This window comes from Harmonia axyridis, chromosome X, assembly GCF_914767665.1.
Source record: "Harmonia axyridis chromosome X, icHarAxyr1.1, whole genome shotgun sequence".
Taxonomy (NCBI): domain Eukaryota; kingdom Metazoa; phylum Arthropoda; class Insecta; order Coleoptera; family Coccinellidae; genus Harmonia; species Harmonia axyridis.
Window position 1 is genome coordinate 2,746,185 of NC_059508.1, and position 12,853 is coordinate 2,759,037.

The window sequence follows — 12,853 nt, forward strand, 5'->3', positions numbered from 1 at the left end:
CGATGATCTTTATGATATAATGTGTAATATTTTCTGATAAAGAATTTGAGTTCATCCAAATACGTAATCGGCCGTGAGTTTCGATGAAGCTCATCATAATGTGTAATCTGCTCTTGATTTATACTTTCTACAATTGAACCTGAAAAGGACACATTAGTCAGTTCCTCGGGTGCACTGATTCTTCCCCATAATCATTTGAGTTCATACTAATATTTAATTCTTCTGATAAAAAATGTTCACCTTGGTTGTGATCCTTTCTAATGAATACTTTTGTAAGGAATGTGCGCTTTTTATTTATACTTCCTTCAACTGAACCTGAAGAGGAGAAACATATCCTTTTGATGAGATAGAGCCAAAGGAACTGACCAACGGGACAGTTCCTCTGATTTTATCACAAAGGCATTTGAGTTTTGACCATAAGTTCTGATGAAATGTATACTAATGTGTAATCTTTTGTATTAAAGAATTTTTTAAAGAATATGCACTCTCCCCATAACTGAGACTGAAACTGCGCTTTTCATTTATAATTGATTCAACTGAACCTGAAAAGGACAAAAGTGTCCTTTTGATGAGATAGAGCCAGAGTTACCTACTGACCAACGGGTCAGTTCTTCTGATTTTATCTCATTAGCATTTGAGTTTTGCCCATAAATTTTGATGAAATGTATACTAATGCCAATGCGTTATCTTTTCTAATAAAGAATTTTCTAAAGAATATGCGCTCTCCCCACAACTGAAACTGAGAAGGACAGTTCTTTCCATTCTTTACCTAATAAGATTTTGTGTCCACAAGTTTCGATGATGCTAATAATAATGATGTGTTTTATTTTCTGAAAAAGAATTACAACTAAACCTGAGAGGATTTCGCTGGTTCTTCCTTTCAAGCATTTGAGTTTCGTATAAAAGTTTCAATCAATTTCATTATAATATGTAATCTTCTTTCATAAAAAAATTGTAAGGAATCCGTACTTTTGATTTTATACTTTCAAAATAACTGAACCAGAAAAGAAAACCTTGATTCTTCTTATGCATTTTCAAAAGTAATTTAGTTTCATCTATAAGTTTCAGAAAAGTTCATCATAACATGAAATATTTTCTTCTAAAGATGTTTGTAAAGAAAATGCGCCTTTGAAGGTGGAAAGGAGACGTTGGTTAGCTTTTAGAAATTTTAATTTTTTTTTGTAAGTATTTTCAAATAAATAAGGACCACAATTTAGAGAGAACTACCTATATTTGTAAATTGAAACTGATCCTAAATTGGAGGACCATAGTCAATGCTAGTGGTGACATCTCTACTTCAGACTAGTAGCTTAGTCGGCTGCACATATATAAATTACAGGCACTTGATGAAACAAGTATCCAGACACTGTAATATAAATCAATTCTTGTTTTTCTCTACAGATACCTTTCAAATGTCTCCGTTTCCTCAAGTAAATGATTTTTAGATAATTCAGACAGATGGCTCTCACGACTCATTCAGGCAACAGTGACTTGATGAACACAGTTGCGACACGAAGTCATTCGCTATTTGCAAATAAATGTAAATGCATAGGATTTGGATTAATATCGTAATACGAAGGCTATTAGAATTTGAAAAATGTTTTTTTTCCTAATACCCACTGGCCTATCGTGCTAAGATATTATTCTACATATACAATGTGAGTCTTTGACTTGTACATATATTTCAACCGAAGATTCCTGAGGTGAAAAAACACTTTATTTCTTTACTATATTTTCCGATTCCATTTTTTTCTCACATAGTATTGCGTGCATTCTGGAGTTGACCGAACTTTGATGGAATTTTATGTTCGGAAAAGATTCATCACACCAATAAAAAAAAAATCCTTGGATTCCGTTCCATTTGCGAGACATAACTAAAATTCCATTTTTTCAATGGATATTCAACAGCATGTAATTTTTCAACCGAGCCGAATCGGAAAAAATGGTGAAGAAAAAAAGTGTTCCCTTTGACCTTCGGTTGAAATATATATTCACAAGATTCACCCTGTATATTGAAAAATAAAGAACCACAGTCAATGTCCTTTCTAAGAATTCCCACAATAAGGAGGTACATCATTATTAATAATCACACTGAAATTACATTGCAACTGCAAGACTAGATTGTTTCAGAGTAATAGGATTTTCTTGGAAGTGGTGGCTTCCTTTTGGCTTGAGGCTTTGTAAATGAAAATATTGTTGGAACAGCATTTAAATTCAATCTCCTTTTGTGTGTTTTTATACATTTCAGTAGCAGAGTAAACCCTAAGATGTACTACGCAGGAATATCAAACTTAATTAAAATAGAACTCAACAAATACTCCACATAAATAGGAATAATATGCTGGTTTCCAATTATCTCTTTTCATTCAAATAGACCAATCTTTTCTTTTTTGAACTTTGGGAAAAAATTTCATTTAGAAATCTTCTTTGTTAGGATTGTTATAATTTACTTCTTCAGCATTACCTTACCTGGCATTAAAGAAATGTGTTTGATCTTAAAAAAATGAAAACACTCTTTTTAATGGATTCGGTGCTTGCTTGGTTGAATTTCATTATGAATGAAATAATGAAACCAAGTAATTTCCAATGATCTTAGTGGAAATTACATTGTTTCATTATTTTATTAGGTGTCCAACTTCGCTTCCGCCGTTTTGCAATAGATGGCTGTAGCGGTACGTCGTAGTCGAAATAAATAGATCGTAGGTGTCATACAATAAGCTTAGGTATTTGTAAACATAACGCCATCGAAATATTAGTCGATTTGTGTCTGCATCATAAAGTTATTCTCGATTAAACATGTCAGTTTACGAGCCAAATTATCTTCATTTGCGGGAGATCTTGATTTTCTGCTCTAATATGAAGAAATCTGCGGTTGAGGCTCATCGAATGTTCTAAAAAACTTATAGTGAGGTCACTTTTAGTGAAAGAACGTGCCGAGAGTGGTTTCAACGTTTCAAGAACGGTGATTTTGAGCATGGCGGTGGAAGAGAGAAGGTTTTTGGAAGATGCAGAATTGGAGGCATTACTTGGTCAAGACTCGTGTCAAACTCAACAAGAATTGGCACGATCATTGGGAGTGACGCAACAAGCCATTTCAAAACGCCTGAAAGTCTTGGGAACGCTTCAGAAACAAGAAAATTAGGTGCCCTACGAGTTGAAGCCGAGAGATGTTGAACGGCGATTGTTTTCTTGTGAATAGCTGCTTGCAAGGCAAGGACGGAAGAGATTCCTTAATAGCATTGTGACTGGAGACGAAAAATAAGTTCATTACGATAGTCTCAAACGCAAAAAATCATGGGCATACCCCGGCCATGCTTCCACATCGACGGCCAATCTGAATATTCACGGTTCCAAGTTCAATCTCAGTATTTGTTTGGACCAGCTCGGCGTAGTGTTTTATGAGTTGTTAAAAGTTACTGAAAAAATCACAGGCGTTCGTTATCGAACGCAATTAATGCGTTTGAGCCGAGCATTGAAAGACAAACGGCCGTAATACAACGGGAGACATGATAAAAGATTTTAATGCATGACGATGCTCGACCCCATCTTGCGAAAGTGGTCAAGATATACTTGAAAACGTTGAAATGGGAAGTCCAATCGCACTCGTCGTTGCTTCCTCGAACTATCACTTGTTTCGATCAATGGCGCACGGCCTGGCTAACCAGCACTTCCGGTCTTATGAAGAAGTAACAAATTGGATCGATTCGTGGATCGCTTCAAAATAGGACCAGTTTTTTCAACGCGGGATTCGCACGCTGCCCGAAAGATGGGAGAAAGTAGTGGAGAGCGATAAACAATATTTTGAATCATAAATGTAAAACCAGTTTTTTACAGTAAAGCCTCAAATTTCGGAAAAAACAGTGGAAGCAAAGTGTTACGCATATGTATATACACTCATTGAAGTTTTGAATTCGATATCATATACTTGGTAAATAACCGAAGATTTTAGGGAGATTCAAATATAAAATGGTACAAGAAAACGTAAGAAAACGAAAAATATATTTAAATACCACTTATCACTTTAGTTGAATATTTACAGACCAAAGGGTATGATCGTCCCCCCCTTCAAATAAAAATTGACCTGATGTGTCTGGGTTTTCCGCCAAAACTTATTTGCGGGAATATCTAGCTAGACTGTTTCAAGTGGGCCACCTGTATATGAATGACGACTTCTTTCTTATTTTTGTTTGAAATAAATCCTTAGATCTTCTTTTTCTATAAGTATGTCACACTTTTTAAATTGAAAAACCATTCTGAATAACATTTTTTTCTCGACGTGGGACGTGTCAGGAGATTGCGATCGAAATTAATCAACTGTGATTGGCGTTTAGAGTTTTCAATGTTTTTCTACTTTGAAAGATTAGATCACCCAAAAATAAGACAACTTTCAAATGTATCATAAATCTAATAACGAAGAACCAAGCTTTAGTATAAGCAAAAAGGAAAAACGAAGAAAAGGAAGTACCTCTCCCTTCGTTTTTATGGATTCGAAATCTCCATTACAACACTCGAAATTCTCAAAGCTGAAGCATCTTCTCCACCTACTGGAATTCCTCCCATCTAATTCAAGATCGAGAGAGAATTGAACAGTGTTCAATTCTCTCTTATCGTTCTCCTTTCCACAGCGTGAACGTTGATCTTGGTCTTGACATTACTTTCTCCCGATGAGACTGTTACCTCAAGGGCATGACTTTCTTTATTTCTCTAAACAAGCCGTCCGCCGTGGTCTGCCCAACCTTTATTGGAAGGTCGATGATATACACACTGGTAAATGGTTATGCGGTATACTTTTTAGCGCTTCTTGCCGAAGAACGCAAACGAAAGAAGTTGTTACCCAAGGTGGTCCACGCTGACAGCAGGCGTATCATCTTCGGCTTGTGGTCATGGTGCTCGACTCTGCATAGTTAAGAAACTGCTGAGGCGTTGCAGATGCAAAGATTAAGCTCTTTTACGGTGGATGATTCTCTTATTATGTCCAGATTACTTCATCGTGGCTTTGTTGTGAATTGAACTGACATTTCTAAGCTGTAATCGCTCTATCGACTGTTTCATTTATTAGGCTATGACGATTTTACTATTCATGAATTCGGGTGAATATTTCATATCTTACGAAATATCGAAGTTTATACAGTATTTCCTTAAAAATTCCAATATATTGATTCTGTAAATTTTTCGATTCTTCCAAATATTAGTTCTTATTTATATTCTTCAGCTTTAAATAATCTTGAATCTGATTCTGCATGCTCTCATGGTTTGAAATAACTATTGGCGATCGACGTCAGCTCTCGAATTCATTTTTCCCATCAGCCAAAAAAAATCTCACTTGACATCTCTCTTTCTATGTTCTCATCGCAATCGTCGATCGTAATCTTGCTTCCAGCCCAGTTTTTCTACCTCTGTGTCCTGGCTATGGTGTTATTACCTGTTTTTTATGTCACTCGATCGAATTTTAACTTAACGAAACAATTCTGAATTACATTACAAAACAAAATTCTAATTTTGAATATATTAACATAAATGATTGTTATTATTTGAACAGATGATCTATGAATCTTGTAATATAATTAAGAATTTAGGAAGTATCAATAGGTTTTTTCCTAGTTATCTATATTTTAATTTTGATTCTGAAAACACCATAACAGTACCACCTTTAATATCTTTGCCCTCATGCAAATTTATAAAAAAAGCTAAAAGGGGTAAATATTTCATGAAAAATGAATAGATATGAATTTGAACAAACGTACAAAAGCTTCCGACTTCACTTCAGTGCTTTCCTCATTTGTTTTTATAGTGGTGTTCACTATATGATTTCTCTTACGAAATACGATACCAGAGAAAATATCACCCTGTAGATTTGAATTGAAAAATTAGCATATCACATGATGAAAACATTAAATTGGAATATCTATACCAATTCAAGTTGAATATCTTGTAAAGGGAAGGTGCTATGAAAACATAACTTGAACTTCAATACCTGTATCTCAAAAACAAAGCGTTTTCGGACTCACGTTATAGGACTTTTTTTCTTAATATCATCCGAGAAATCTGCCATTTTTATTTGTACCTCCAATTTAGGAACACCTTGTAGATATAGTCAATTCAAAACTGATGTATTCACAAATAAATTGCAATTTGAAAATTGTAAATTGTAAAACACAACCCAGACAATTTTTCAATGCAAACTACTCAGTTCAGTCCTTTTATGACTAGAGTATTGAAATTTTGTGACGAGAATGATACAAAAAACCGAAAACAACGGGTAAGTGTATACCGATGACGGAAGCAAAAATCACAGATGGCAAATAAGGGCCGATGTCGACAAAGCGGATATATAAATAACATAATAAACCTCGGCCAAAGACGTGCTCGTGGTGCAATGAAAGTACTCATCTTGAAAGCAATAATAAATTCATAAACCGTGAAGGTGTCCGGTTTTTAACTGACGTATCGATTTCAAAGGAAAGTAAAATGATTATTGGTTCATTTTATGAAAAAATGTTCGTTCTTCGTCTTTGCGAGAATTCTGAAATTTTATATTTTGGGGTCCCCCATCCATTTCTACGCCCTTGGACAAAGATGATGGAGAAACTAAAATTTGATGTTTGAATATCGTCGTCAACATCAGTTGCGTTCAGAGTGATCTTAACCATATTCGTTTCACAAAGGAATCCAAGTAAATTCAACTTTCAGAACTGAAATGTCATTTCAATCAAGTTTATTTTCCAATGATATACTATACCTACGGATCAACCATATCAAATAGACGTTTTACAGCCAATACGAAGTGAAATTTCAGAATATTCCATACGGATCTTTCAACCAATTATACTAATTTCCTCATTAACACAGTTTGTTGCGAGAAAGTAAATTTGAATGTTTATACTGAATAACGAAACCATGAATAGATAATAAGGCTTATTTAATATTCTTTGACCCCCGTTGTTGAGAGCAGATTTCAACAATGCTGGTTGTCCGATCAACTAGCTTGCAAGTGGAACAGAACGGTGCAAAAAAATTCAGAAGTGAAATATACTTTGAATATACGAATACTTTGAATTTTGAGAACGAATCTTAAACAGGTCAATTTGTCGTCTTCATTACACAACTCTAGGTACGTCATTGATGACGTAATGAATGCTTGTGCTCTTAATTTCGATATAAATATATGTAACGTGATACCTCATTTACAATATCTTTCAAACGTATATTTGGAAATAATTCTCTATAGAGTCTGTCCTGTTTGTATATATAATATACTCACCGGCAAAAAACTCGGCCACTGAAATTTTGCTGAAGTTCGTCGATCATGAACTTTCCCTATGTTTCATCGATTGAAGCTTTATTTGAATACGTGTATCTTCAATAGAAATCATGACATTAAGATGAAATAAAAACTGATAGATGGCGAAAAATATGGTTTTTCTAATGAACTGAGCGTAAACGCTACAAATTTCCAGAACTGTTTCACAGGGTGTTGAGAAATTGGACTACAAAAACATGTTTTTTTCACCCTGTATAAATAAACTATCAACATTTTGGAAAAACTTTCTTGAAGTTTGTTTTAATAACAAAGGATTTATCTTCAATTTGTCGTAGAAACAATTGAAACCTATGAAAAATCACGAAAGTTCGGGGTTGACGAATGGAGTCCAATTTTTAAAGAATAATATTTTTAACTAGTAAGGCTTGGAACTTATTGAGTAGATTATATATAGATTGAGTAAGGAAACTAATTGAAACAAATAATATGTCGGTATTTTACTTAAATGGTTTGAGGTCTCTGTGGGAGAATTTCAGTGTTTTTGTTCATGGTCATACCCTGATAATTGAGATTATTTAGCATCTAATAACCATCTCAGCGTAGGTGAAGTGTGGTCATTATAAATGAGAAGGAAAGCTAATTGAAATTCGAATATCGAATACCATAATAAGGTAATCATCGGTTTTGAACCCGGAAACAGATCGGAACTGAAATCATTCCATCCTGAATTGTCGTAATTTAAATCAGAATCTCTTATGAAATGCGTAAAACGTAGAAAATCCATTACGTTTAGACGTACAGGAAGAATCTTAAATTAGAATATTGGTTTTAGAGAAAGTTTTCGTTCGTGCAATGATCATACTACTTGTTAGTATTTACCACATGTTGAGTTTTCCCTTGAATATTGGTTTCGTCATTGGAAATTGAATGTTACGTCATGGAAAATTGACTTTCCACTAATCTACACTTCCATGTAGAATGCGGAATTTCGAAAATTTCAGATTATGTTTATTTTGTTGAATTTAAGGGTTTACTTGGAGAGTTGATAATATATGTCGCCATGTTGACACAACTTTTCTATATAATCACGCAGAGCTCGGGCTTCATCTGTTATTCATTTGCTCCATCTTACAAATATAATTGAGTATAAACATAAACATAGAATTATGCAGAAAAAATTATGTACATTTTTCCATGATTACTCAATCGATCTAATGTTTTGTTAGTAAAGCTCAAATTACCCCGTGAGAATGAATACAATCGAGTTGAGATTTTGCGAGTATATACAGCGTGAGCCAATAGTTAGTTCTCGATCGGTCACAACAGAAATTTTGGGCCAATAGAATTATTCGAATTTTGGCTGAGCCGACAGTACATAAGCTCAAATTATTTTTGGCTCTACAGGCTGTTCCGATAGTGATGAAACATGATATCACCCTGTTTTTTCTTCAAATGAGGATGCGTATTTTTAAAACAATACTTATAATCTCCATAGAATTCTGAATAATTTAAAAAACTATTGCCTCAACGTAAAATGAAGACTACTCACTAGGGTATCCTACAGCCAAAAAAAATTAGCGTAAGCCATTTCGAATAAATGGATTTATTTACATTTTTCAAAAGTTATTTTTTCAAAAATTGCAGTGTTTTTCGGATCACCTGTAGGGTGATCTGTACATTTGTAGAGAACTTTTCGTGAATTCAATGAAAAAAATCATATAATTATCTCGAACAGGTTTCAAAATATAATCTTCAATTCAAACTATTATTTCTATGAAATTTTTCGAAACAAATGGCCTACGTCAAGAAGTACTTCAGATGAATGATGACATGTGGAGTTTATCGAAATTAGAATTTCATGGATATTTTTTATTTATTTTTGCCCAATGGAAAATCCAATTTACGAGAATAATACAAAAAACTGAAAAATAATAAAGAATAGACTAATATAAAATCAATGTAAAGTTTTCTCAAAAGAATTCTTTAGCTGAAAAATCATGAGTATGATATAAAAATAGGGAATTCTGATTTGAAAAAAAGGATAGTATCGTGTTTCATCACTTTCAGACCAGCGTGTAGGGACAAAAATAATTTGAGCTTATGCGATGAGTACTGTCGATTCCCTCAAAATTTAAATCATTTTCTAAGCCCAAAATTTCTAAGAGCTATAGACCGATCGAGCATTATTTTGATCCACCGTGTATAGAACCCCAATTCTAAGCTTCTTGCAATCATTAGAACCATAAAAAATTTGAGAAGTCAGGAGTTGCGCCCTTGGAAACCAAATAACTTTATTTTGTTATATATATTTGGATAGTTGCGAAAAAAATTTGGGGGCGACTTCTTGTCAAAAATAGAGTGGGTCTTTCATATAAACTATTTTCGAGCCTCCCCCTGCTTAGTTACAGCGCCCTAGAGATGGCGCCCGAAAAGTAGTGTTTGATTTGTGAAAAATTTTCAATTTTTTTTTGCTACATTTATTTTATATTTGCAGTTCTCAATAAAAATATCGTTTTGACATCCGTCTATTGGATACATTTGAGGTCGAAAATAATTCCAGCCTCCACAACTCAGGGTTATTTGTATCTGTATCTGTTAATAATTTGTTTTTCAAGAATACCGTTAATTTTACTAAAAAATTACAAGAGACCTTATTTGTTAAGAATGAATAAGTATATCCAAAATTAATATTCTTATTGTAAGATATAAATATAGAAAAAGTTATCACGAAACAAGTTTGAGGGGTGGCTTTTATCAACCCCTTGAAATCATAGAGGAACACCACCAAAAATATTTTTGATCACCTTATCGCCCGCATGAAATGTTAGCTTAATTACATTTTTGTGGAAATTTACGAATGATGGTAAAAATACCATCTTCAGGGGGCTGTAACTAAGCATGGGGGGCTCAAAAAAATAGATTATATCAAATTCCCAATCTATTTTTCGACAAGGAATCAACCCCTAAATTTTTTCGCAACTGTTCATATACAAATGAGTAAGTGGTGCTCAAAAGCTCCTGACTGGCCTAATTTTTTTTTAAATCCCCTTAGCGCTTTTTGGAAAAATATCACATAGAACACAATGTTTCCATGCAACGAAAGAATTAGGTTGGAGTTTAAAAAATCGAATCTAAGAATATTCTGAGAAAATTACGGCATAACGGACAATCATTTACATTAATTGTTTCTTAATTACATCGTATCCGTTTTATGAACTATTTTGTTGAAAATATAGGAAAAGATTAACACTTAATTTGAGTAAAGGTGCTGACGAAGTAATTATTTCATAATTGAATGAATATTATTGTGTTTTGATTGTGTTAATGGACTTTTAATTTTAGCATTTCAATTGGTACAGCTAGGCAGTAGGGAGGACAAATGCAAGAAAATATTCCAAAAAATTAGTTTTTTGAACCTCCAATGATGACTATAAGTTCAGATTTAATCTCGAGAGATGACTAGATGTCAGACATGTGATAAAATCGAATTCACAAGCCGGAAAGAAAGGTACTCTATCTAGTAAATTAATTAGAGAAAGGCGCGACCTTGGAAAAACTTGTCCAAAAGTTATCGTACAACTACTGAGATCATCGCACAACGTCAAACAGCTAAACAACGCTTACGATTATCTGAATGTCGTCGTAGGAATGTAGCGAAATTTGGAAAAAAAGGGCGTGTTCACTTTCTCCGCTCCCGAGCGTTGTTTTCGGTTTCTTCTTGTGCTGGTGCATTTTCGATCCCAACCACTTTCGTTTAATGACATGTTTCGAGCCGATTGCACCGCTATGTTGGAATTCTTCTCTAACAGGTCCTCGTCCCGGAGTTCTTCTACACCAAGGTTAAAACGGCAGCCCACGTACTTAAGAAGAGTAATGATCTTCGATGACGTGATGAGGAAAAGACAGAATTATTTGGTAGTCAGCATGAACATCAAAGTTGGAAATATGTATCGGTTTATTATTTTGAATATTGAAGCCTGCGAAAAACTGAATTGTCACAATACAAGTCGACTAAGTTTTTTAAATGCATTTTCAGGAATTTCCTTCAGTATCTGAATGGTGTTTTTTTAGAGCTATAGAACTTTAAATTGCAATAAAACAACGATGGATTATTCGATTGACATAAATTTTATTTATCCGCAAGATAATCTGGTGGCATTACATTTTAAATATGATTTCTGGCATATGACCGCCACGGCTGGCTCGTATGTAGTCCAATCTGGACGTCCAATTTTCGATGACTCTTTCCAACATTTGTGGCCGTATATCGGCAATAACACGGCGAATGTTGTCTTCCAAATGGTCAAGGATTTGTGGCTTATCCGCATAGACCAATGACTTTAAATAGCCCCACAGAAAGTAGTCTAGCTGTGTTAAATCACAAGATCTTGGGGGCCAATTCACAGGTCCAAAACGTGAAATTAGGCGGTCACCAAACTTGTCTTTCAATAAATCGATTGTGGCACGAGCTGTGTGACATGTTGCGCCGTCTTGTTGGAACCATAGCTCCTGGACATCATGGTTGTTCAATTCAGGAATGGAAAAGTTAGTAATCATGGCTCTATACCGATCACCATTGACTGTAACGTTCTGGCCATCATCGTTTTTGAAGAAGTACGGACCAATGATTCCACCAGCCCGACACGGCAAATCAACCAAGTGACACTCTATAATAATCTGTGAACTTCAGATAATTGAAATATTCGGTCGCAACTAAAGTCTTCGGATTCAACATCGGCATATTCAAATTGGCATTTAGAGAATCATTTAGAGAAAAATTTCACGAAAATAAATTACTAACAGCGTTCGCCATTTACATACAGGAATGTTATTTGCCTACAGGAATAGAAAATACTTCGAAAAGAAAAACATTACTAAATATAACACAACAACAACTGAATTGAAATACCCAAGACATAGGTTGACCTTAACTGAGCGAAACGCTGTTTCTCAATAAACTATCATCCCAAATAGGAGCAGAGTGATCCTGAACAGTTTCAAGAAACGGATTTTGCAACTGTTACTGAAGATAGAGCCATATTCACTGAATGAGTTTTTTTAATGTCAAATGAAGATCAAACATTTTGACCCTGGTTCATTTCGAGATATGTGTGAGCTTTCTTTATTTGAAATAAAGACTATTTTCATTCTATTCTATGTAGGAAGAACATTCTGCATTTTTTTATTGAAAAAAATGCTACTGCTAAGTTCTTTTATGGAACAGTTCGGTGTCCCAAATTCGTTGTCTAGTGGGGGATCTCAGAATCACTTGAACTAGAAAAAAATGAATGGCACATTTTCGGTTTTGTTTTTCGAGAGAATCAATTTGGTAAAAACCGCTTTTCGAGTGCAACTGTTTTCAAGCTATTAAATTAATTAAAAGTTCTCAGAACTCCTTCATTACTAAAGTGCTTTGAACATGAAACGAAAACATTCTATAGACACTTTTTTCTGAAAAATCTATTGGTGTTATCATTTGTTTTTATTGCAATTAGTTTTGAAGTTATAAAGAAAACTTGTGTTTTTTTAAATGTGAGATATAAAAACTGAAATTGTTTTGTTTCCCCCTTTTCAAAAATTTATAACAAGATA